This window comes from Achroia grisella, unplaced genomic scaffold (assembly GCF_030625045.1).
Source record: "Achroia grisella isolate CSIRO2021 unplaced genomic scaffold, CSIRO_AGI_Agris_v1 utg460, whole genome shotgun sequence".
Taxonomy (NCBI): domain Eukaryota; kingdom Metazoa; phylum Arthropoda; class Insecta; order Lepidoptera; family Pyralidae; genus Achroia; species Achroia grisella.
In genome coordinates this window covers 245455-269933 of record NW_026712870.1, presented here as the reverse complement: position 1 = coordinate 269933, position 24479 = coordinate 245455, and the positions used below count along the sequence as shown (strand labels likewise).

The following is a 24479-nucleotide window of genomic DNA, read 5'->3' as shown; positions in this document are numbered from 1 at the left end:
CTGTTTTCAATACACAAGGTTTGTTTTCTATACTACGTAACCTATTTGTTTCTATTATTAACGGCCTCGGTTTCGGTAGCACGCCGCTATACTTTCTACGGTTGCGGGTTCGATTCCATGCACGGTACAAACATTTATATCCATGAATCTGATTGTTTGTATCGTTCTGGACATATAAAAAGGGGTATCTAAACCTATCAATAGGTATCAAATGTAATACACGTAAGAGTATAAAATTTTGCTATTTTGATCAATTTGCCGTATCCGTTCTATTGTTTTATAACAACGTTATGTAATTGTATGTTTTATTTACTGCCAACATTGTTTTCCAATAATTAACATTACCAGAAATGACTGAAATAAATATAAAATTGAAATCAAGCAGGTGTTTTACTTCCCCTTAAATTTGGCATGCGGGGCGTGAAGGAGCGAGGGGGACATCAACGGTTTTGATATTCTATCCCGTTTACACTCACACGTCAAGTTGATCTTCTATCGCGCGCGCGCACGCTCCGCTTCTCTTCAATTGTCGTTTTGTTCACCATACAGCGAGCGCTCGCCAATTCAGTGTTGCCATCTTAGTGGTTTTACCAATAAAACTGGTGAACTGTACTCCTTGTATGGCAAAACTTATTTTTGGGTAGTTTATTTTTAACTGTTTTCGAAAATAAAGAGATACGATTACATAAATTAGAAATATTTCATTTACTATTTTATTCATCCGTGGGATTTTGTTATTATTAAACTTCGGTTTTTTTGTAATGATTATGATGAATGAATATTTATATTATAATTAAACTAAATACTGATTGATATATTTTAGTTTTGTTTATTTTCAATTAGTTGTACATACTTATATCAGTATTTGGTCTAAATCTTTAGAATGATAATAAATGTCGCTTAGAACGACCAACAGTAAAACAATCCGATTTGAATGGATTAATACATCTTCAAAGTAGTTTTAGGTTAATTTTAAACTTTCGTGTTTAATATACATTATTTAAATTATTAACCGGAGGTGGGCTTTTTACGCTATGTTGGCAACACTACTCCAGTCGGCTTGCGTTTGTCTCGTTCGTAATTTTGTATTCGCGCAACCACACCGTCGTACAGAGCACGTCTCGTCTCTTACCAAAAACTGTCGATATTCGAAAAGTTTCCTAACTTTTTTTGAGTGCGGACCATTGATGTTTGAGTGAACTTTTCTCAGCCGTTATCGATAAAAGTGATGTGCCAGTGATAGTCGTGTTGAGTGTTAGTGAAGTGCATCGGTGATTTTTTTGCAATCATAATTTACCGTTTCAATTGAACGTTACTGTTTTGTTCAATAAAAAACCGAGAATCTCTCGCGGTGGAGCGAGGGCCGTGTGTTTGTCTCTTGTGGTGTGGTGAAAGTAGACCTTTGTGAAGTTCATAAGGACAGCCGCTTGCAACTGGCACGAGACGACTCGTTTCGCTGCACTTAGCGAGAGGAAGGTGAGTGTGGTATTTTATTTCAATTGCCACGGTATTCCACTAATACCACAAAAAATACACTTTATCACATAACTATTAATAGGTAGACATTTCTTATAAAATATTTTTATTTCTGATCCAATATTTACACTTTACATAGTTACCTGGTACCGAAACTAAGTAAAGTGTGGTATTTTATTTCAATTGCCACTCTGGGGTATTCCATAAATACCACAAAAGATATATTTAATTATATGACTCTTAATAGGTAGACATTTCTTATAATAATACATAATAATTTTATTTCTCATCCAATATTTACATTTTACATTGTTACCCGGTGACTAAAGTCAGTAGAAACCTATGTTTTAGGTATCAGTTCCCTCCTCTTACAATTTACAATTATTGGAATTACAATTGACAGTGATTTATGCATTGTTTTACATTTTTGCCGATTATTGTTTTTTTCGCACCGATTTTGATGAACAAACCTTTTACAATGAACAAACTTTAATTTGTTGTGATCGTAATATTATACGGTTTTTAATCGGTATGTAAGTTGTGAAGCAAAATATACCTATACCTATTTTAATAATAAATGTCATAATAACGAGTTTACTACAATCGGCTTTATAAATAAGTAGGTTGGTTTTTCTTATGGATGATAATGGAATGGTGCACCTATCTGCGCTAACGGTTTACGCTGGCGGGGCACCAGTACAGATTGATAAGAACATGAGGTGAGGTCAGTTAGCCCATCGTGACTAATTTACCAGGAATTTATCAACATGGTTTCTAGGGGAAACCGCGTGGAGGTTAACCAGAAATCAGTCCACATTACAATCCTCTTTCCTCCAGTAGGTAGGTTTATTACTAGAATATTCTCGCATATATAGGCAAAGAATCTAAAACTTGTCTGAGAAGCCTTGTATATGTCATATATATATATATATTATACATCCTATATGGTTTTAGTCCACTCATAAATACACGAATTGTCTACTTTGGAAAGTTTACACTTTATCCTAAGAATATCCTTCAATTCTTATCCCTGACGGATCAAGGTAGCGGACTCTGAAAAAAGTCGCGCACAATAGATCTATGTAGATCGCAGTGCTACAGGTCTAAGTACCTTACAATAGCCTAAAACCCTCAATAAAAAAAATGGTACGCATAAATAATAATAATAATAATACCCCCAGGACAATTTACAGACCACCATTTAGTCCCAAGCTAAGCAGAGCTCGTGTTATGGGTACTATAGACAACTGATATTAATACTTATATACATTTTTGTAAATACATATATAATATACATAGAAAACATACAGACCGATACAAATAATCATGAATAGAAATGTTTGCACTGTGCGAAGAATCGAACCCACGACCATCAGAAGTAAGGGTGTGCTAAACCGCTATACCACCGAGGCCGTCAAATATGCGTTATTTTATAGTTATTTGTAGGGTTCTGAGTTCTGACCTCGAAACTATTATCATCAAGTATGTGTACGTCTGTATATAAACATTGCACTCGCAGTTTATTTACATTTTATAAGCTATTAAGATAACCATATACCACTACACCTAAATAACACTTTAAAGCTGTGATTTTAAAGTCGATTTCCCGTTTAATATTAAGTGTATCAAGTGCAATGTTTTATTGTGACACCTATTATTAAATAAGACTTTAAGATAACGTAATAAACCGAGGCATTTTAATCCAACTTACAGTTATTTAGTTTGTTTTTTAAGTCTCTGAGAACTACAACACAAAAATACAATATTATAGTTTGCGTAAATATAGTAATTTTTACTGTATCAAGCTACAATTAACTATTTTGATTTACAAAAATCAACTATCTTATTTATTTATTAGTCGACCCCGCGAAATTCGGTACGCCTCAAAATTAAACATATCAAAGATTTTTTACGCCTCAAAATTAAACATGTCAAAGATTTTTTGAAGTTTAGTTAAGTAAATTTCTGAACGCACCCTATTTGACAGGTATCAGCAGTTTGTATGGGAAAATAAAATTGTTGTTTTTACTATTTTACATGTAATTTCTTCATATTTTATCACCGTTATTTATTTGTTAAGATTTAAGCATACATAGAGACAGACAGACAGCGACAGCGACTTTGTTTTATACTATGTAATGATAATCATTATAACATATTTGATTTACTTAAATGATAAAGAACGATATTACTCACTAAACGATTACTTGAACGACGAGCGTGCATCGCAATAGTTTTCATGTTCGGGATTTTCATTTAATGTTAGACATAGACACCTATATAAATACCTATGCGTTGTAAATAAACTGGCTTTAAAAAAAAAGTAATTCAATTGAGTTTCTTGCCAGTTCTTCTCAATTGGATCTATATACCGAACTGGACGGTAGGGAAAAAAATTATAATGTAAAAACTTGACGTTCATAAGCGGGTAAAATGTCCTACAGGAATAAATGATTTTTGAATTGAATTGAATTTGAATTTGCATTGAATTGATAAACGTGCATTACAATAGTTGTTCATGCACGGGATTTTCATTTAATGTTAGACATATACTCCTACATAAGTAAAGAATATAAATAAACTGACTTTAGAAAAATGAAATTCAGTTGAGTTTCCTGCCAGTTCTTCTCAATTGAATCTGTTTATGAACTCGACGGTAAGGAAAAAAATATTAATTACAAAAAACTGGTGTTCATAAGCAGCTAAAATGTCCAACATGAATAAATTACTGTTGCATTTGACTTTGAGTTTAAATTTTTTCTTTCAAACGGCTGCAATCCTTACTCCTTACTAACAATAGAAATGCGAAAGTAACTCTGTATGTCTGTCTCGCTTTCACACCGAAACCACTGAACCGATTTAAATGAAATTTGGTACACAGATAGACTAGACCCTGACTAAGGACATAGGCTACTTTTTAATGCGAAAAAAAGGTTGCAAGGAGTTGAAAGGTTATATGGAAGTATCGTCATTTTACGCGGACGTAGTCGCGGGCGCAGCTAGTCTTTTATATATATAAGTGTATGTTATATATGAAAGTAATTTGTTTTATAATAACAGCATTTCGTCTATTTCCAATGTCAGTAAAAAAAATCTATTTAACAACCCTATACTTTATTGATTTGGTGATAATGCATGTTAAATTACATATTTTACGCATATATTTTAGTGGCACAGATATAAATCGATAATTGATATTCATTTCCGATTGTGCCACAACACTATTTAAGAATCGCAAAAATCTGACAACATCAACTTCAAATTTGTCTCTGAGGTAAAAAAAAATAGACTAGTCTCAATTTACGCAGTCTAGATAGACTTTTTATGACGTCACCTGGATGGGTCTCAATTTCAGCCACCATGCAGTTTGATTTGTAAGCTGCTTTGTTTGTATGATGACATGTGGTAGTCAAATCATAGAGTACGCAAGAATGCTATCTTAGTTTTTCGAAATATCAAATTTTGAAACAGTTTTTTGGCTCTGAGGTAATGTTGGGTTTTTCAAGTTACAATTGCTCTTTCTTCCATGGATATGCATTGAAATATAAATCTTTATTACAATAAACTTAATATAAAAGCACTTTACAATAGTTTTTTTTTATTCTACCACTCGTTCGGAAATTAATCATGCGTTCTATTTTATTTCAAATTCATTCCCATTCGATATTTAAATTTAACGAACATCAACTACTCGTTTAAACAATTAATATTATATCCACAAATCAGCTGAACGTTTCTGAACGTCATTCATAATGCTCCGCGACTGTAGGTCAGTGCCCTACACCCTACCTGTTGACTCGCCGTTCCCCGTCGAGCCGGTTCTCCTACACTGCCAACGGATTCGAAAAAAGAATAACAGGCTTCGGTACTTGATTAATTATTTTTTTATTACGTGCCAGTATTTGTTCCATTCTATATTTATTACATTATCTCTGTTACAGTAATTAAACTGTACCAATAACGAAACGCATCAATAGAAATAGAAATAATCTTCATTCTAATAATCTGAATACAAGGATTTTTGAATAGTCATATTTTTTATTCGGAGCGCAGACTCATCACAAGAAGAATGAGCAAGAAACATGCGTATTGCCCATTAGAATATGATATTTTGAATAACAAGTAAGAGGCATGCGATAATCAACATAGAAACCGCTACGCACTCATTCTTAGTGCAATCAGATAACATTATCAGCGCTATGAATTTTAAGTTTTTCTACAAAAACATTATTATCGTTAACGAACTTTTAAATTTTATAAAATGCATTTTTAAAAAGGAAGTGTTTTACATTACATTTAAATCTTTTTTCAGTTTTAAAACAGACTGGTAGTTTTTTTAGGTTTACGTTAGTCATCACGTTTAGTTATTGTGAATTGATGTGAAATGGCAGTGTTCTATGCACCATACAATACTGTAACAAAACGTTATGATGCATTAAAAATAAATCAGTCCATAATCAACGTCTTTCTATTAGAAATGCCGTATATTTTACTAGGTAATGTGGCCTGAAGACTCCATTGCTAACAATGTACCATATCAGGTTGACCTCCACGCGGTAACCTTGGAAACCATCATGACAAATTTCTGGTGAATTTGCCATGATGGACTAATCGACCTGACCTCATGTTCGTCTTATCATCTCCACTGGTGCCCCGCCAGCATAAACCGTTAGCGCAGGCGGGTGCAACATTCCATTATCATCAATAAAAAAAAATACGTTACCACTTAATCACTCTGTGGTGAGTACCACACAATCTACGCTAATCTGCACTAATATTATACAGAGAGAGCGATTTTTTTATGTTTGTGTGTATGTTATTATGGACGTTAATCTCCGTAATCATTTCATAGTAACCAGTAATGTCGGACCTAATTGAAAAATTGAGAATTTAGCGTCTTTATTGTTACCGCTATTATTTATGTTTGTGTTCGTCTGGAACGGGCAGCGACAGGTGGAGTAAAATGAAATAACGAGTCCAGTGGTGATTATGTACAAATGTATATTCTTGCGTTATTTACAATAATTGCATGGTTTAATTATAATATATAAAACATATACTCAACGTATCAGAACAGAAAACGATTAGGTCTTAATATGACAGGCTTGTTATTTTTTCGTCTCCTAACGTCGCTAGGCAACGGTGTTGCCGCGCGCTATCCGTAGAATCGCCACAAGAATTTTTTTATGGATTAAATTCCCCCTTACGCTATACCATGTGCGCTGTAGCATGGTGCGGGTGACAGTCATTAATGTTTCTTTTCACTCTTAAAAGTTGTCGCAATTTACAAATTATGATTAAGTATTTCAGCTGTACTCCATCATTACATAGTATAAAACAAAGTCGCTGTCGCTGTCTGTCCGTCTCTTGTATGCTTAAATCTTTAAAACTACGCGACGGAATTTGAAACGGTTTTTATAAATAGATAGAGTGATTCAAGAGGAAGGTTTATATGTATAATACATGTACACCCGGGCGAAGCCGGGGCGAGTAGCTAGTAAATAATATCATTGTAAATGTCGTAATCGTTTATATAATGTGTACAATATTTATGAGCCCGACTGTACCCACTCATTCAGAAAGCTGTACTTACCCAGTATAGGTAGGGTTGCCATCTCTAAAATTTGGAAACAAGGACAAGACGCGTGAAAACCCCGGATTTTAGAGTTGCTAGACTCTAAATCCGGGGTTTTCACGCGTGTTATATATCAATATACATATGGTTTTAATTAAACATAGTCAATGTATTAAAAAACAGTTAAAAATGTCATATATCACTTTTTTATTTATTTTCAGACCTTAAAATTAAATGTAGTAATTTTTTATCATCATTTTAAATATACCTAACAAAACATAATCTTATTACAAATTGTTTCAATATATAGTTCTATTTTGTTTGTTCCTAAAATAAAACACAAATTATTAATATAGGTACTTCAATATTAAACTTAAAAAAAATTACATTACCCCGCACGCTCCCCCGATACCCTCTAAACTACAAATCCGTTGAAACCCGGACGGATGGCAACCCTAAGTATAGGGGCTGATGAAATGCGATGCTTAGAAAAACTGTCGATTGTAGTTCAAACAAAATGTATTTATTTAGGCCACCTGCATGCTTTTAAATGGTAAGGGACGGTAGAGTTAACACCATAACACCATGTATTTTGAATGGATATAATTTTAAAAATGTGCTGTTAAAACCAAAACATAAATATTGTATGTTTTGTACATTTTTCATTGTAAGTCGAAAACTTATAAAAAGATTATATACAATTTTTGTCGGCTAATTTCTGAAATTGCTGGACGGATTTTGACGGAACTTTTTTTAGCAGGTAGCTGATGTAATAAGGAGTAACTTAGGCTACTTGTATTTTAGAAAAATATAGTTAAATTCCACGCAAAGTCGAGGGAACAGCTAATTATACATATATATGCACATACCTGTGTTTTACGTCATGTATCTTATACACATGTATAATACACAGATATATGTAATGTAATATATGTTACATACAAAAATAAGCCTATGATAACAAAGAATAGTGATAGAAACCAAATAACTATAACAAGAATGTATTATTGGAAATAGGGTTATTGGAAGACATAATCAAAGGGACTCTGAAGCCTTAGTAGTAACTAATCAACGTAAAATAGGTTTTCTGCAACAATGTTAGGGTATCTTATCATAAAACGGAGGTCAGTAATAATAATAATAAGGGTCAATTCACACAGCGCGAGAGAGGGAGATAGGGAGATATATACTATATATATGTAATACTAGTTGTACCCGCGACTTCATCCGCGTGGAATTGAATTTTATATTTCTAAAATACAAGTAGCCTAAGTTACTCCTTATTACATCAGCTACCTGCTAAAAAAGTCCCGTCAAAATCGGTACAGCCATTTCAAAGATTAGCCGCAACAACGACCGACAGACACAGACAGAAAAATAAAATTCTTTTATGTAATAAAAATAAAGTTAAATTCCACGCGGACGAAGTCGCGGGAACGGCTAATATTTAAATAATCTTAGTATAGGTTTTACAGTGTAACTATTCTTCCACGGACTATATATCTATCCATCTATACATATAAATAAAATTGGAGTGTCTGTTTGTAATATTGAAATAACCGTTTTTTACTACATGCATATAAAACACAACAACAACATTTGTTACAATTTTTGTCTGTCTGTCTGTTCCGGCTAATCTCTGAAATGCCTGAACCGATTTCGACGGAACTTTTTTTGGCAGATAGCTGATGTAATAAGGACTAACTTAGTCTATTTTTATATTAGAAAAAAATATTATTTTAGAAAAAAATATACAAATAATTTTGATACAGTTTTTACAGTGTAACCATTCTTTAACGGGCTATATATGGCAAAAATGAATAAAGGCGCGAAAATAAAATTCAGTTCCACATAACAGGTGTAGTTGCGAGTGTACTTGCTGTAACAGATGTTCGCAAACAATGACTTTAATTCACAAACAACCAAACTAACTCGCGACGTCATGTGTGTGGAATTCCTATCGGCAATACAGTGGCCTCTTTATATATTCCGTATCGTGTTACATACTAGTGCAGTAATCGATATTTTTGGTACGGACTCACGTTATATGTTATCTGTTTTAAATAAATAATTAAAAAAAAAACGTTATTTTTGGTACTTTTTGGTACGGACTCACGTTATATGTTATCTGTTTTAAATAAATAAATAATAAAAAAAAAATTTTATTTGCTACGGACTCACATTATATGTTCTGTTTTAAATAAATAATAAAAAAAAAACCGATATTTTTGGTACTTTTTGGTACGGACTCACGTTATATGTTATCTGGTTTAAATAAATAAATAATAAAAAAAAAAGATTATTTTGCTACGGACTCACATTATATGTTCTGTTTTAAATAAATAATAAAAAAAAAACCGATATTTTTGGTACTTTTTGGTACGGACTCACGTTATATGTTATCTGTTTTAAATAACTAAATAAATAAATCGATATTTTTGGTACGGACTCACGTTATATGTTATCTGTTTTAAATAAATAAATCGATATTTTTGGTACGGACTCACGTTATATGTTATCTGTTTTAAATAAATAAATAATAAAAAAAATCTATATCTACTTCATACTGATTACAGATTTTATTGATTCCAATAACTGTCGTCCTACTAACATTATAATTTTACGATTTTGTATTTTTTTATTGAATGACCTTACGATTTTCTTTTTACTATACTAATTATTTTATATTAAAAATGGAGTAGCAGTATATTTATATTATAATATACGCCAATTTTAGTATAAAAGGTTATTCAATAAAGAAAAGTATAAACTATGTCTAATTATTAGTTAATTACATTGTTGCAAATTGTAATTATTTTCTTAATAAGTAATTCAAATTTCAAGATATCTCTATTCATATAGGTCTATTACAGACATTTATGATATGTCAAATCTACAGTCAGTTCGGAATGATGTCGAGATGAGAAGAACTGACAAGAAACTCAGCTTGTATTCTTTTCAAATTAATGTTATACATCTTTACAATAATACAGATTCATTTTTAAATTCATATTTTGGAGAATAGAGTGGTCAGTAATCCATTGTTAAATAGGTCCGTAATCTTTAGTATATAAATATACGCTTATAGTGCCTACTTATATATCTATATAATAATGAACTTATATGAGAACTGTTATAAATTGAAATATAAACATACTAGTGGACCCGTGTAGCTTCGTCTGCATCATTACTTGACATTTATCGTTATATTTTATCCAATTTATATAAAATATTTTTGACCCATATGTTATTCTGATGTATAAGCTATATTACTGTGAAGTTTCATCAAAATCCGTTCAGTAGTTTTTGCGTGAAAGAGTAACAAACATCCATCGGGGGAAGGGGATTGTTAGTAATGTGGACTCATGACCCCATTGCTAGCAATGTACCATGTCAGGTCGACCTCCACGCGGTTCCCCTGGAAACCGTCGTGATAAATTCCCGGTGAATTTGTCACGTTGGGCTAACTGATCTGACTTCATGCTCATGTTATCATCCTCCACTGGTGCTCCGCCAGCGTAAACCGTTACCGCAGGCGGACGCTCCATTCCATTATCATCCATAAAAAAAAAAACAAACATCCATCCATACTCACAAACATTCGCGATTATAATATCAGTGAAATTCATACTTTATAAATACACGTTTTCAAAACACTTCCTCCTATTATCACCGATTTTCTATATATATAAATCAGCTAACACGCGTGCGTTATAAATAGTGTTGCCAGATCCGATTTGTTTTAATTACTCTACATAACAAGTAATCAGTCTTGTCTAATCTAGTCTTAATCAGACATTTAGCGTCCCGATCAGTTGCAAATCGGGACGTCCCGCGTAAATCGGGACACCTGGGAACACTAGTTATATTCGCAAATAGTAGTTATATTCCATAACCAAATTATTTGTTTTTTTTTTTTATCAAATTTCGAAGTGAATGCCGCTCGGCACGTGTCAGTAGCCAGCGCACTGATTTAAAAAAGTAAAACGGCGGGAAAGCAACAGTGTGTATCACAGTTTTTTGGTTGAGTTTATTTAAAATCAAGTGTGTTGAAAAACGTCGTATGATATACGTGTGTATTTAACACACTAGGTGCTATAACGCTCTCGCTTTCGGCTCGGGCTGAAATTCCTCGTGCGTTATAACTCTCATAACGCACTTATGTCGTTACATACTATTGTGTTTCAGTTCAGTATTACAACGTAACCAACCAATTTGTAGAAATCGTCGTTCGAAATTCAAAATAAATAAAAATATCGATTTGGCTGTATGGCCTTGTGGCCTTGTGTTATAAATACATTTAAATTAATTAATTTATGCATTTTATAATAGTATTCCAACTACAACACAGTATTCAAATTTAAGTTTTTTTTGTAGTTTATATAATTTATGTACAACAAGAAAGGCAAAAACGTATTTAAAATACAAAGCCATACAGCCTAATTGATATTTTTGTTTATTTTGGATTCCGAACGATGATTTTATAGGTTTAAGTTAGTAGGCACTGAATCGTTTAGCATTTAGTTTGAAGTATGTAATTGGATATGTATGAAATCGAACCGGCGACCATCGGAAATAAAGCTGTGTGCTAAACAGGTAGACCAATGAAGCTGTTTAATGCAATAATGGCTCATACGTCATACTCGTGAACGGACGCTGTTTGTGGGGACTGGTCTGTTCAGCAGTCTGTTTTGCTTTTGCAATAGCATGTGCTGGTCATTCAGTCAGCATTCTCCGAAATTTGAATTTATAATGAATCTGTATTATTGTAAACATGTATAACATTTATTTGAAAAGAATATGAGCTGAGTTTCTTGTCAGTTCTTCTCATCTCGAAATCATTCCGAACTGACGGTAGATTTGACATATCATAAGAGTCTGTGTACAGGACTCCTTACCGCCGCTGGCTGGCACGACAATTCCCTATTTTTAAATATATATATATATATTTTTATATTGGTTGCTATGGTTTTGTTATTATTCCTTATTCCTTCTGTTGCTCTTGTTTTCCTATAGAGTCTGTTACGACATATATTTTTATAATATACTATTAATTTACATATTGCGTCTTTAAGTAGCACCAGCGTTGACTGCACCGAACCCAGCGCCCTATACTATATACAGTCCCACACAGTCTGTAATAGACCTACATGAATAAAGATAATTTGAATTTGAAAATATATATCGGATATTTGGCAGATATATAATTGTATACACTATATCTGTATATTATGATTGTGTTCACGATTCCATGACTTTTTTGTATACACTTTTTTTTTTAATAATCTTTATTCAAATAAACTCATTACAAGCACTTTTGAATAGTCATATTTTGATTCTACCACTCATTCGGAATGCAGATTCATAACAAGAAGAATGAGCAAGAAACTTGTGTGTTGCTCTTTTTAATAGATGTTTTTTATATAAATAATTACAGTGTAACAAGTAAGAGGCATGCGATAATCAACATAGAAATCGCTACGCACTCACTACGACTATTAAAGAATACAAATAAAGGAAAAAATGGTGAAACCTATTACGTAATCTGTAATGTGGATTGTCCATAATTATAATAAAACGTAGGCTATAACGATTTTAAAAATTGCAATCGTTTTGGTATTGCGCAATTTACTTTCAAATTGTACGATCATTTACTGCGTGGGGACATTTTGTATCCTTAGCTGAATGGGATCTCAGATTATGTTTTTTTTTTTCTCAAGTTTTGGACATTTCAACAGAATATTCTTAATTGCATGTGTTATCCACTCACTAATAGTTATGCCTCACTGTTGGGTTGACTGGTTGAGATCTCTTTTAGAGATAAGTCCACTTTTGCTTACCCTGTATATATTTAAGTTTACAACTGTATTTAAAAGTGCAATAAAGAATATATATTTTTTTATATGCTCTTCTATTAGTCTACATCGGTCTTTCCCATTAGTGGTACGCGTACCACCTGGGATACGTGAAGTTACATGAAGGAGTACGTGCGACTATCAATAAAACAAACATACACTCACACTCACAAACTTTCACATTTATATTATTAATGTGATTGCTACAATAAGAAGTTCGCAAGGTTTGAGATCTTTTTTGAAGTGGTACGCAGCTACTATTTGAGAACCACTGGTCTACATGAAAGAATACGGTAAACGCATCATCCCAACTATTAGGACTGGTACCTCATCTGCTTCGTCTTTATCCCATTTATTTGGGTTCGGCGTTGAAGCGGAGGTATCAAATGTGTCTGATGAGTGAGAGGTTTTGAGGGTTTTATTGAGGAAAATACGGAGATTAAATAAAATGCGGCTAGCATGACAGCGATGTATAATCAAACTGTGAAAAATAAAGAATATGTCAAAGAATATTATTATAAAATTTAAAAATAGTATAAAAACCAACCAAGAAGTTCGCTACAGGCGTAATATGTTTTTCTCTTCCATTCATCCCTGTTCGCAGTCATCTCGTTATTTAGTCCCTTTCTTACCATATCATCTTTCAGACAGTCCATCCATCTCTTTTTCGGCCTTCCTCTACCCTTATAATCATCCACATTTATATGTAACATCTTATTTAAAATTAGGACTAGTACCTACTATTTATTTAACACATACGAGTACCCTTACAAGAAGGGATCACACAGCGCCATCTAGTCCCAAGCTAAGCAGAGCTTATGTTAAAGGTACTAATCTACTGATAGATAAAATAATTAAATTACTTAAATACATATTTTTAAATACAACCATAATACACATAAAAAACATCAATTTAGACAAACATACTCATAAATACAAATGAGTACGTACGTACGAGGAATCGAACTAGTGACCGTTAAACCACCGATTACACAAAACAATTGTAATTCGGTTGCCAATGAAATAGACTTCCTTACTGTTACAGTATTCACTAAAATAATTAAGAAATCATCTCAAACTAGTCGACTTTAAGTAGGGTTGCCAACCGTTCAAGTGTTCTCGTACAAGTACGAGATTTGGTCTTCGGAACGAGATACGGTACAAAATTGTACAATTTTGTACGAGATTTTAATCTATGGAAATTTATAATACACTTTTTTTATAATAATCCTGGACAATTCACATAGCGTCAAGCTAAGCAGAGTTTCTCTTATTGGATATGTTAACAGACATTTTGTAGTTTAAAACACGCCTTGCACAGAGTAACAAATAACTCATCAGTTAATCTATGCAGAGTAATGCAGAGTTGAAACATTTAACGAGAAATGACATATACCTACCGAATTCGATATTTTGTAATAAAAAAATCTGTGAGAATTTATCCAAAATCATATTTAAATATGAAAGATTAATTTATAAGTTCCAGGTTGTGTATAAAAGATTTCTTTCAGCGATAAGGCCCCGTTTTGTTTGCATATTTTTATATTATTCCTTTTTGTAATTATTTGATTTTTTATAACAAAAAATAGTTTTATAATTAAGAAGAATTGTTGATTTTTAAAATTATGCCACTATTCCGAAGATATGGAGATGCTAACGTATGAATTTTTTTTCCATTTGTACGAGGTTAAACATTCTGCGGTTGGCAACCCTAGTTTTGAGTAACATCAGTAAACTCGCAACTTGCCTAAGTGTGAAGGTCGCGTGCCACTGTTGCCAGTGTTGCCACTAGACCTCTAATTAGAAGGATGTTTACGAAATTTTTAATTAAATTAGTTTTAAAATCATTGAGGCGAATTAAGTTATTTCGTTCGTGCAATTACCGTGGGATATTCACTGGAATGTAGATGTAAACGTCAGAAATATAGTGAGAACAATGTTATTCATTGTTATTTGTTACACATTTTTACACAACTTCAGAATGAGATACTTTTTTTTTTATTTTTCGGATTACTCTAATGCCGTTGGCATGGCAGCTGACCTTGACAGCTTCACCGGACGATAGGAGCTAGTGCAGATGGCACTCCAAACGCTTGGAAGGATTTATGGAGCGGCTGAAGGCCAATTCCCGCCTGATGGATACGACTTTAGTCTGAGGGCACTCCTAGGTGTTCGAACCTCAGCTCAGGCCGTCGTAATTTCGATCCCAGTTTGTATTGGATGGGAGATCGATACGAGGGGAGAATGAGAGATGTTTAATTAAATATTGTGTTTTATAGCAATCTAGCAGTCATGTTCGCTGCCAAAATTATACTGCCCACATTACTCACTCATAATGTAGTATTTTATAGGTGAACATTTTTTTCAATGGATGATAATGGAATGGTGTACCCGCCTGCGTTAACGGTTTATGCTGACGGGGCACCAGTGGAGAATGATAAGATGAGCTTGAAGTCAGGTCTGTTAGCCCAATGTGGGAAATTAACAAGGATTTTATCATGATCCCTGGAAACTCCAAGGAAATCGCGTATAGGCAAATAGGCGTAATATCACAACCTGTCCACATTACTGTTAATCCCTTTAGGTGAAGGTTTGAGATGAAGTATCTGATGGTCGAGGCTTCGATTCCTCTCACGATACAAGCATTTGTAGTCATGAGTATCGTACTATGTGCTGGACTAGGCAACTGATATTTTACAAACAATCATTGTTCGTACTATCAGTAATCTACATAACAGAATCTACTTAGTTTGGAACTAAAAGACACTATCTTTTTCCTGGGTTATTATTACTTTAATGTATTAAATTGTTTTTAAACATGGAATGTTAAATAAAAAAAATATAATATTAATAAAAAACGCAGGCTCGATGCTAAGAGTGAATGCGGTGTTCAGAATGGTGATTGTTTTATCTTTCTTCGCTCTAATCCAAGTATGTGGTCGTTAATGACTGCCATTACGTTAAACTGTCAATTTGACGGTGTGAGCAGACTTGTCCAATATGAAATGAACTACCTGCCGAGGTTTTCTCTAGAGACTACAGTATAGGGTTTTTCGAGACCGGATATTAAATAAGGTTTCTTAGGAGTCGGTAACGTGCACATAACGTCTATTGTCTTTCAGGCGTGGATACCTATGGTAACAGTTTACCATCAGATGGATTTTATGCTTGTTTGCTACCATCGTAGTATAAAGAAATACAAGTGTACTAACTTATGTTAAATCTACAGATTTTGTTAAACTGAAGAGGAAACGCCACTACATATCTTATGTGGTTGTAGCATGTATAAATGTAATATCTCCTTTGGAAAGTTTACACTCTATCCTGGGGAGATAAAAATAAAAAATGAAAGTGAAAAAATGTTTATTTCTTTAAAAAACAATTCGGTTAAAATAACATAGTGTTGGGATGACCTAGTAAGCATAGAAATGCCTGTGTCATGTGCATCCCGCTCTTCCATATACATCTCATATGTGTTTTTTTAGATTATTTAAGACATTAGATAACTAATATTATAAAAAAACCATCGCTTCTAAGAATATCCTTAAATTCTTGTCCCTGACGGGTCTAGGTAGCGAAATCTGAAAAAGGGCGAGCACAATAGATCTATATAGGTCGCAGTATTATATTCCAAGCATCTGATAACCAGACAATAGCCTAAACCCCCCAATAAAAAAACTTATGTTAAGGATAAAAAAGATAAACAGTTTATTTGCATTTATAAAAACATTGTCTAACTTAAGAACTAGTGGTATTTTGGAATGGCGATTCTGTTTTATCTTTCTACGCTGTAATCCAAGTGGTATGGTCATTAATGACTGCCATTACGTTAAACTGTCAATTTGACGGTGTGGACAGACTATTGTCTGTTATCGACGAATGGTCCAAATGACCGAGTGCCTACGAAAACACGGTAATCCGCCCGCTTGATAAGGGTTAATGGATAGCTACTGTTCGCTCTAATAGCTACGCAATTGTTTGGCATTTTAGTGTTTATAAAGATTCCTAAATTGATTTATAACTCACTCACTATAAGTGTAGAAGATATTCAGTTTTAACTAGATCTTATTTATTTATATACGATTGTAGCGCGAAGGTAAAATTGGATAATAATTGCCCAAAATTAAATAAAATGGCGAGTATTATTTTTTTAGTGTCGACCTCCACTCCAAAAAATTGGCTGAATAATAATAATAATAAATAATCTCTGGACAATTCACACAGCGCCATCTAGACCCAAGTTAAGCTAGCTAAAGCTTGTGTTATGGCTACTAGATAACTGATACAAATACATAGATTTTTTTTTGTAAATACATACATATTATACATAGAAGACACCCAGACCCATACAAACAATCATACTCATGAAAACAAATGTTTGTTCCGTGCGAGGAATCGAACCCGCGACCATCGGTCGTAAAGCGGTGTGCTAAACCGCTAGACCACCGAGGTCGTCGAATGAATTGAATACGGCCTAAGGAGAAGAGGTTTCGTCCAAAAGTTTTAAAACAGAAGAGTAACTAAGTCTCGAGGACTTATTTACTCCCGGAGGTGAATACCGGAATAAAACAATTCCATAATGCTCCTTCAATTACCTACACTCAACAGGCTAATTGTGGCTAATTATATATTTATCGTTTCATCAAACATACAAACATTTCTTATCTTGTACATAGTATTATTAGAGACTGAATTGAAATTGTATTAGTTGATCTACGGTCTTCCCAACGCTCCGTCCTCGTTCCTGCTAACCGCACTTTGGCTGCGAGCTTCACAATGTGTAAAAGCATTTATTTAAATTTAAATCCTAGTGTGTAGCTAATAGCGTGCTCATTGCATCTCATGGCGAGGCATACCGATTGAACACTCTCCTAACCCTAGGTACCTGGGTGTTACCCTAGATAGGTCCCTCACCTACAAAGCTCATTGCCTCAACACAAAAAAAAAGATAGGAACACGGAACAATCTATTGCGGTGTTTAACATCCACGTCCTGGGGCGCGGAGCCGCATGTCCTACGTGTGTCTGGCCTGGCATTGGCTTTCTCCGTGGGTGAATATGCATGTCCAGTGTGGCATCGGTCCACCCACGCGAAAGAGGTCGACATTGCTCTCAATGAGACATGTCGTATTATAACGGGCTGCCTCAAACCAACACCCCTAAATATGCTGTATCCACTCACAGGAATTGCTCCACCAGATGTTCGACGACAGGTGTTGTGCGAGATGGAAAAAAGGAGACAAGAAACCGATTCCCGCCACCCACTTCATAACCACACTATTCCCGATGTCCGCTTAAAAAGCAGGAAGAGTTTTTTAAGAGGGACAAGTGCCTTGACTAACGACCCACATAAAGCCAAAGTAAACTTATGGAAGTTGAATCATCCTGCTCCTTTGGACTTTATTCAACCAATCGAACACCTGCCCCCAGGTAGCGACCTGCAATGGCCCATTTGGAAATCGCTCAACAGACTACGAACCCAGATGGGCCGCTGCAGGTACAACTTGGTAAAGTGGGGTGCCGCTTCAAGGGAGGCTTGTGACTGCGGAGCGCCATCCCAGACCATGGCACACCTGCTGGCTTGTCCTTTGTGCCCAGCAGTCTGCACAAGGGGGGACCTAAGGGATGCGACGGAGTGCGCAAGGGTTGTCGCGGCGTTCTGGGGAAAATATATTTAAATATATGTATTTGGTTGCCGTTGAAACGAAGAAGAAGAAGCGTGATGATTAATATTGACGTTTTTGGATCGACGACAACAAAACAGCTGTGTTTTTGTATCCATTCACACATCACCAGTTATGTTTTTATTCGTAGAGAGTTTTAGGTTAGCTCCTTAGGCACTTATCTTACCGCCGGGAAGCAAGCGTCGAGCACGAATGAAGGTATTTTAATGCACAACAATGAAATAGTATTGTTTATTTAATATAAGCTCAAACTAGCGGGTCTGCTTACGTATGTATATATCCTGTGCAATTTGCTGATAATATAGTTTTTTTTTGTACTACTATGGCGGCAAACAAGCATACGGCCCATCTGATGGTAAATGGTCACCGACGCCTGAAACACCAGGGGTGTCACGTGCACGTTGCCGACCCTTGAGAAACCTTAATATACCCATCTTGAAAGTACTAGTAGTACACACTTATATACACGTGGAAGTCTGTTTGAAATCGGTCAAGTATTTTTGGAGTTTATACATTACATACAAACTAAACAACGTACAAAATTCTTTATTTCTGCCAATACTTCCTTGATTCGGTTCTTCGCACGGTACAAACATTTGTATTTATGAGTATGATTGTTTGTATCAGTCTGGGTGTTTTCTATGTATAATATATATGTATTTTTAAAAAATATATATCTAAGTATAGTATAAATTTACGCAAAATAAATTGTATTATATATCATTTAGACATTCGCGCGTCGCATTTCTCCGGTGGTGAGACAAATCTTTAGAGAAAAAAAATACGTATAAGTATTCATGCGCATGCGCTCTACGCTTGCGCGCTTTCTGCGGAAGAATTCATAATGCCATTATAATTATTGTGGCATTGGGAAAAATCCGGTTTTTTTATAAATAATTTAGTTTATAAGGGTTTTGCATGCATTAATAGTAGCTGCTATTTTAGCTTTCAAATTGAAATTAAATAGTTTCATCATGTAAATGATTTTATTTTAATCTATAATAATTGAAATTTATGTATATATACAGATTTTTTGTTGAATATTTTTTTTTCCATGGTCGATTATTTATCTCAACATTGTATTGTCCCAAATTTGAATAGATTTTATTTAATACAAATCTAATACATTTAGTGCTGTAGTCATAAAAAAACTACTTAATAATAATAATAATAACCCTGTATAATACACACAGCGTCATCTACTACAAAGCTAAGCAGACCTTGTATTATGTTTACTAGGCAACTAGTATAAATTCTTCAATACATTCTTTAGTAAATATACACATAATAGAAAACACCCAGATCGATACAATCATAATCATGAATCGCACCGTTCTAGGAATCGAATCCGCGATCATCTCAAGTAAAGCGGTACGCTAAACCGCTAGACCACCGAGAGCATCACTTATAATAATTTTTGCTATCTTTTATACATGAGGTAACAATTTAATTTCGGTCAACAAAAAACATCACGATGAACTTAACATCCGTAAAATGGGAATTCGCAAAAAAAACCCCAAAATACGCGTTCCCGTAACCGTATTTCTTGCTATCCCGAACATAATTTACGAAACTTATCTATAGAGGACATCGTGTTTCCAATATTTCCAGTTATCAAGTTATCTGGAAAATATCGGATATTCCCGCATCCGCACCATCAGATATTTCTCCGATACGGATGCGGAATTGCCGTTTCTAAATCCAAACCGATAATATCACTGATCTGTGTATAATATGATTTTTTTCGGAATTCGATCAACGTTGTTAGGTAAAGTTGGTATGACAGTATGTTCTCTATGTTGATGATTTTTCTGCAGTTAAAAAGGCCTTATAATCATTGAGAACATGCCAAACTGTCTTAATCTACATATATATAACTCAAAGGTGACTGACTGACATAGTGATCTATCACTGCACAGCCCAAACCACTGGACGGATCGGGCTGAAATTTGGCATGCAGGTAGATGTTACGACGTAGGCATCCGCTAAGAAAGGTTTTTGATAAATTCCACCCCTAAGGGGATAAATTAACGCGAACGAAGCCGCGGGCAAAAGCTAGTTTTTGATATAAATATATACATATCATTTATTATTTTTATGTAATATCCATACATAGAAAATGTATATTATATATACATATAATGTGTAACATATATTTTCTAGTCTAGACAATTGTGTCTAATACCTATAACATAAGCTCTGCTTAGCTTGGGAATATATAGCGTTGTTTATATTATATATTTACATACATATGTAGGTAGTAGGTATATACAAAATATTATTAAATAAATCGATTATCAAATTCGATATTACAATTATCAAAAAGCAACTATAGTAGTTATAGCATAGTTTTTATAGCATAGGAGTTAGGCGGCTCACCTATTTTTATATATAATTTACTTTATAAGTGTATTTACACAATACATAGCGTTGTTTGATTTGTCGAGGGATATTATATTATATATATATATATATAAAATTGTATTATTAAAAAAATCTATTATATGTTATATAATTAACATTTTTCACGTTCAAATAGCAAATACTGTCAGTATATTAACCCTTATAAACTGATTTATATATAAAAAAAAACAAAACACCTCTGCTATAAAAAAACCTGTTTAATTTCTCTGAAACTTTAATAGAACAATAATCGTAAGAAATAGTACAATAAATCGAGGTCGTAATCCATTCTATTCCTAATAGATTTTCTAGGAATCTCATGACTCATCGTATTACCATGGCTATATGTCTGGATCCAAGAGGAGTATGCCATGACTCATTGTTTTGTCGTTGCTTTATTTTCAGCGTGTGTATTACCCAGACTCCGAACTATGAGTCATTTTTACATTTACAGGCAAATGTGTAGGCTATTCTAACTTCATAATTCTATGTCTTATAAAAAAAAATGGAATAAAAAGGGTCGGCAACGCGCACAGTAACCGTTTACCATCAGATGAGCCGTATGTTTCTTTGCCACCTTCGTGGTATAAAAAATAGTTGTTGGTTAATATAGCTACTAATGTATATGAGTTTATTAGTACAGCACTGATTAGTAATATATCTATATAAATAAATAAATTTGAAGTGTCTGATTGTAATTTATATTAAGAGCATTTCGCTAAATGCATATGATATATATGATCCTTACATCATAAAAAAAAAATTATGTCTTTCTGTGTTGTTATTACAACAAACAACTATTTTGACGTTACTTTCTTTTGAATTTCTTGAAAACATGTTGAAATTCTAATACTTTCTGTGTTATAAAGATACATCAAGATTATTTTTATAAATAGTAAACGGTTGTTTTCCTGAAGTCACGTAGAGTCGGAACCCTATAGACTATGTATGTGTTAATTCTAGTAATCATTGTGTAAATATTGAATTATAAAAATTACATTTAAATTATAGTGGACATTGAACCGAAGATAAACTGTATTCTAGATTTTATCAGATTATATCTGGTTTTTTATTGTAGGTATATATGATATGAATCTCCACGTTCGTACGATCGTACGAGCTTCGTTTCAAGATCTTTCACATTACAAGCCCTCAGACATTGTAATGAGTTACCCCTTGACATTAAATCCAGCGCTTCCAAATTCTCATTTAAATAAAAATTACGTAAACACCTTTCCTTGAACTAGAGTAATTCCTTTTATCCCAATTTTCAATACTATTTAAATATTCCTCTACCCGTCCTTCAGAGACCTGACTTTTATTGTTGATTTGTATATATATTATTAAGTTACGTAAGTATTACGTATTATATGCACATTCATATTGAACCGCCCACATGAATCTCTGTTTGCCCTATGGTTGACTGGGAGAAAATGCCTCTAGGTGTTAAGTCCGCCATGTGCACCATTATTTGTGTATCTGTGCATTAAAGTTTTAATAAATAAATCAATAAATATGTAGGATACTTCTAAATACTAAGTTTCGTACTAACGTTCGTTACATTAGGACTTAAAGACTAACTCAAGAACAATAAACTAATTTGTTCATAAATGCAGTTGAACAAATAAACAGTGTTCTTAACTATTTCACATTACATTTACTAATTTATGGACATAACATGCAATTAGAAGAGACACATACATTATTTTCCTGCTGAGCAACTAAAAATTACCACATTTCAGCTTATAGTATGGGGGTATTGTTACGGATGATAATAGCAAGCACCCTCCTGCCCTAACGATATTTATATGCTAGCGGGGCACCAGTGGAGGATGGTAAGATGAGCATGAGATCTGGTCAGTTAGCCCATCGTGGTATATTCACCAGGAATTTATCACGAAGGTTTCCAGGGGAACCACTTGAATAGAATGGTGCACGAGCCTGTGCGAATACGCTGGCGGGGCACCAATGGAAGATGATAAGATGAGCAAGAGGTCAGGTCAATTAGCCCATCGTGGTATATTCACCAGGAATTTATCACGATGTTTTCCAGGGGGAACCACTAGGAGGTCAACCTGCAATATGGTTATAAATCCATATTAATAACAATAACCTTACCTAATTCAGTAGGAGAATGATCTATTATACTCATGCTGAGAGATGGCTTTGATTGGCTCTTTATATCCCATGTACGGGCACATGGTCCAAAACATACGTATATTTGTGTGCTCAATATAAATTTACCATATCAAAACTCTGATTATTAACAACAAACAAATGTCCTCGCAAACGAGTGTCAAATGAAGTAATTGTGTAACGTTACATTTGATTAAAATTCATTATTACTGAAATTGCTGATCTTGTTTTAAACATCATTCCGTTCAATTATGAAAATTCGCTTGCGTAAAGCTTTAGAAATTTGAATTAATATTAAAAGTCTACATGTTGATGGGCATGCATCAGTTGATTTTGCTAGAGGTAACAAATTTTAAATGTTTAGTATAAATCAAGGTGCAATTAGTGCAAATATATATATTCATGAGTATGATTGCTTGGGTACTTTCTATGTATGTATGTATATTATTACATAGTATAAAACAAAGTCGCTGTCGCTGTCTGTTCGTCCCTATGTATGCTTAAATCTTTAAAACTACGCAACGGATTTTGAAGCGGTTTTTAATAGATAGAGTGTTTCAAGAGGAAGGTTTATATGTTTGATACATGTACACCCGTGCGAGGCCGGGATGGGTAGCTAGTTATGTGTATTTACGAAAAGTATATAATCCCATTTTTACTCTATTATCAATATTAGTTGTTATCTAATTTAGTCCTAGGAAGAACTTAGTTCTAGACAATAGAAAAAGATACAACAGGGATATCTAAGCATATGACGTGTAGAAAATTTTGTGGATTCGTATTATTAGAATTATTGCTCTGTCATTTTTCTGTAAATCAAACAGGTTACAATCCCATTATTACCATGGTATCAATATTTAGTTTTATGCTACGTTTACATTCAGCCGCTTCCCCTGCCACTCGCGCTGCCGGAAATATTGCGCCAATGTGGGAAGTGTTTCGACTCGTGTTTACACTCTGGCGCTGATCACTTCCATGCTCACTTCCCTGCCCACTCGCGCTGAGTGTAAATTGGGCATTAGAGATTGCTTCGTGTAGGAACATGTAGAGTTAACAACTTGGCTACAGGAAAAGATACGAAAGACATCCCTAAACATATGACGTGTAGGCAATTTTGTGATTCATATTATTGGAATTATCGGTCTGGTATTTTATCGTAAATCAAATAGGTTATGATCCCATTTTAACTTGTTATCGATATATAGTGGTTAACAAATAATAATAATATCGCGATTTGATGATTAATTACAAATTAATCATCAAATCCCGAAAAGGTCCCATTATTGTCCTTTGGAGACCGGTATGTACGATAATCCATAATAATAATATTTTTTTGTTCTCTTCTTTGCTA

The 24479-nt window shown here is 33.9% G+C and overlaps 1 protein-coding gene across 2 annotated transcripts in view; it reads left to right on the top strand.

Annotated features, from left to right (window-relative positions):
• The first annotated feature begins 1087 nt into the window (after positions 1–1087).
• Positions 1088–24479, top strand: part of LOC131845212 (uncharacterized) — a 203962-nt gene continuing 180570 nt past the window's right edge. For both annotated transcript variants that reach the window (XM_059194255.1, XM_059194254.1), the window contains exon 1: positions 1088–1476. The gene's annotated coding sequence lies outside the window, so the exon portion shown is untranslated. The remainder of the gene's footprint in view (positions 1477–24479) is intronic.